The sequence below is a fragment of the Myotis brandtii genome, unplaced genomic scaffold, assembly GCF_000412655.1.
Source record: "Myotis brandtii unplaced genomic scaffold, ASM41265v1 scaffold130, whole genome shotgun sequence".
Lineage (NCBI taxonomy): Eukaryota > Metazoa > Chordata > Mammalia > Chiroptera > Vespertilionidae > Myotis > Myotis brandtii.
Genome location: NW_005354596.1, coordinates 662,071 through 666,442, shown reverse-complemented (window position 1 = coordinate 666,442; position 4,372 = coordinate 662,071).

Sequence of the window (4,372 nt, the reverse complement as noted above, 5' to 3'; positions counted from 1 at the left end):
ATCGATGTTTCTAACTCTCTATCCCTCTCCCTTCCTCTCTGTAAAAAAAAAATAAATAAAATATATATTTTTAAAAAAGAAAAGAAATGAAATGATTCAAAGATAGACAACATCTCCTTGTCTTATTGTCTAACCTTGAGGCTGAACTGGACCCGGCTTTCAGGGGAACTTACCTTTTTTTTTTTTTAATATTTTATTGATTTTTTACAGAGAGGAAGGGAGAGGGATAGAGAGTTAGAAACATCGATCAGCTGCCTCCTGCACACTCCCTACTAGGGATGTGCCCGCAACCAAGGTACATGCCCTTGACCGGAATAGAACCTGGGACCCTTGAGTCCGAAGGCCGACGCTCTATCCACTGAGCCAAACCGGCTAGGGCCATGATTCTCTTTCAAAGGTAAGGGGAACTTACCTTTAACATGGGACCCCTAAAAAATCCCCAAAAGCTTCTCCCCCAGGAACTCTAGCTAGCCAGTTAGATATACAAACATTTTTGTTCCTCCTCATGTGCCTTTTGGCACAAAATAGACCAACTTAGCCAAAATAACTTAAAACTCTAATAGCCATTAAGAGAAAACTTTAAGTCCACCTCAAGGGCGCTCCCTTAAAGAGAGAATTTCAAACCTCTTGGGGGTATTGGAATGAATTCTTTGATTGATATGCAGAAGCTTCTAATCTAAAAGACAAATTGAGCCCTGGCCAGTTCAGAGGATTGAGCCTCGGCCTGAAGGGTCCCCGGTTTGTTTCTGGTCAAGGTCACATGCCTGGGTCGCAGGCTCGATCCCCACTAGGGGGTGTGCCAGAGGCGGCCGATCCATGATTCTCTTTCATCAATGATGTTTCTATCTCTCTCCCTCTCCCTACCTCTCTGAAATCAATAAAAATATATTTAAAAAAATAAATAAAAGACAAATTGATTTTGCCCTGGATGGTATGTTCAGTGGTTAGAGAGTCAGCCCACACACTGAAGGGTCACGGGTTCGATTCCTGGTCAAGGGCACATACCTGGGTTGGTCCGGGTACATGCAGGAGGCAACCAATTAAGTCTCTCTCCCCCTCTCTTTCTCTCTCTCTTTCTCTTTCTCTCCCCTCCCTCCCTCCCTCCTTCCCTTCCAGTCTCTCTAAAAATCAATGGGAAAAATATCCTCAGGTGAGGATTAACAAACAAAAAAAGACAAATTGATTTTAAAAGCGGTTCTAAAAGGGTCCTGAGGAAGCTTTGGCCATCTAGCAGGTACTTTAACTTTTCTTCCTGATTCTACCCACTCCCCCCCCCCACTACCGCCCCTCCCCTCATCCCTGGAAACCTGATATTTCAAAGAACTTAATGAGTCTATGGTCAGAAATCTGGCAAAATTGGAAGCTAAAGATTCAAACCTTGTTGGGAATTTTTAAAAAGCCTCCTCCCCTAAACAGAAATAAAACCACGTGCCCAGAGGGAAAGAAGCACATCAGGAATGATGTGTGTGGGTGGGTAGACCAACCTATGGTGCCACATAAGTTAAAACCCAACTCTTTGGGGTATTGAGAGCAACTGTCCTCATCTTACAAATCTCTGGGAAACCAGAAATGCAGTTCTAGAAGCAGGTCAGCGCCCACCTGTCTCTACCTCTGATTCCTAAGGCTGAAGGAAGAAGAAGGGAAATGAGCATTTTTTAAAAGCACAAACTGATGCTCTGACTCCAAGACTCCTTGCCAAGGACACACACAAGTCTTAACTGTCTCATTCAGAAATGTAATAAGAAAAGGCCTTAGCCATCTGACTCAATAAACTTAACTTATAAATTAGTGGGGGTTGCCTTATTTTACTAACTCATGGCTGAAATTTTAAAAACAAAACTATCAGGTCTCTGTTTGCATCTGTCTGTGTGTTCACGTATGCCGTGTGGTAGTTTCTACCCCTAGATAATATTGCTAATTTGGAAAAGTCTGTTTAATTGGCTGAAAGAAATTAAGTACTTACATAAAATTTCTCAAAAATATAATAGAAACTAATCCAAATGCTTCCTCAGAACCAAGGGCTCTGGAGCATATTTTGTAGGAGAGCTGGTTTCAGTTTGGTTTGGTTACATCGGCAGATCCTTAGGGTTGTATGTAACCCTTTCATCTACCTGGGCTTACTAGTCAGCAAGTTCTCGCCAGGTCAGGATAAGTTCCTGCTATCTCTGTTGCAAAATCTGTCAGCAAGAAAAACAACTTGGTATAATAAAATGTTCTTAAGTAACCTAAACATTATTACTGAGAGTAGTAAAATTAAAGTTTTAAGTGAAGTTTTCAGCAATACTTATGCTTTGTGGTGTGTTTACTTAAATAGTTTATCAAGATCTTTTGGGCCCGGCTGGTGTAGCTCAGAGGTTCAGCACTGAGCTGGGAACCAAGAGGCCGCGGGTTCAATTCCTGGTCAGGCCCATGCCCAGCTCTTGGGCTCAATCCCCTGGGGGCAGGGGGGGGGCGTGCAGGAGGCAGCGGATTGATGATGTTTCTCTCTCATCGATGTTTCTATCTCTCTATCCTTCTACCTTCCTCTCCCTCTAAAAATTCAATAAAAAGTATATATTTAAAAAAAAATCTTTTAGTAACTTGTATCCCAGAGTTTTGCCAAGTTAAGTTAAATGATGAGTTAGGTTAAATTCATTGAATATCTACATCATTTCAAAAAAAATAAAATACTAAAACATCAATTGTTAAACAAGTCTAAGTTTATCTACTTTTGACTTCTTATTACAGATAAACTAAAACATAAATTTGGATCTGTTAATGAACATGTTTCATACTTGAAGAAGCATATGTATCTAAAAATTATGAAATATAGGCCTGGCCAGTGTGGCTCAGTTGGTTGGAGCATTGTGGGTACACCAAAAGGTGGTGGTTTGATCCCTGGTCAGGGTGCGTGTGGGAGACAGCCCATCAGTGTTTCTGATATGGGTCTTTCTCTCTCTCTGTCTCCCTCCCTCCCTCTTCCTAAAAATCAATTTTTTAAAAAAACCTAAAAATTATGAAATATATTTGCCAGTAAAAGAAACTATGTTTCTAGAGGTTATGAAATATATTCATAAATTTGCCAATCTAAAGTGTGCTAATTGCTTACTTTTCAGTTGTCATTAGAAATTAAAGTTTCTAAGGGTTAAGAATTCAAATTAATATGAGGTCAATGGGGGGTGAAAGGGGATATATGTAATACTTTCAACAATAAAGATCTTTTTAAAGAAAATAAAAGGATTCTAATGAATATGGAAGGAAATAATATGTGTTTTCAGGAAAAGAAGATATAAGGTATGGAAATGCCCTTGGTTCCTTAAACCTCTCCCAAGGATATTTTTCCCATTGATTTTAAAGGAGAGTGGAAGGGTGGGAGGGGGGAGGGAAGGAGGGAGGGGGGAGAGAAAGAGAGAAACATTGATCACATCAATTGGTTGCCTCCTGCATGCACCCCAACTGCCCAGGATGGAACCTGTAACCCAGGTACGTGCCCTTGACCTGGAATCAAAGAGAGACCCTTGGGTCCGAGGGCCAAAGTTCTAACCACTGAGAAAACCAGCCAGGGCTGGAAATGCATTTTTGAGAAAATTAAAAGAAAATGGCTTGGGAGAACCAAGATGGTGGCGTAAGGTACAGACCTGTGCGTGCTGCCTCCCACAACAACATCGAGACTACCAACTATAAGACAAACAGCTATCATTCAGAACCATGGGAAAGCTGGCCCAGTGGAATTCTACAACTGGAAGGAAAGAAAGAAGAGCATTGAGACTGAGTAGGTTGTGCAGAGGCTCCAAGAACGGAGGTACGGAGTCGCGCGCCAGGCTGGCTGCAACTGGATGCGCGGTTTTTTTCAATCGGAAGAGGTTGCAGACTCTCGAGTCCACTGAGCTGGTTTGGGGCAGAATTCTGAGGTCCCAGACCCCTACGGGGAGAGGCGGGATGGCCTTGCAACGGGCCAGAGAGCGAGAGTGGCTGTCTCGCGGAGCTGCTCGCGGGCACTTGGGGACGCGAGATGCGGAGTCTCGGAGAGGCAAGGAGTCGCGGAGACGCCATTGCCCCTTGCTCCGGATTCCCGGGGATCCCGCCCTACTCAATTTACATCCCCACCCAAGCTGTGCTAGTGGCACAAAGAGAACCACTGGCGCTTTTGCAGCCCAGCCCAGCAGAATGCAGATTTCAACTCCTCGCATACATAAGGGACACACTCAAGAAGCAGAATCAGGTTCGGAGGAAGCCGGAGCCGGAGCCAGCTGGGCCAGCGACGTGGAACCGCTGTACCAGCAAACGCACAAGCAGGTCCACCAGATCCAGTCTCACATGGGACGCTGGGAGATGGCAGACAGGCAGTCTGTGCACTTGGTAGAAAATGAAATCCAAGCCATACCAGATGATA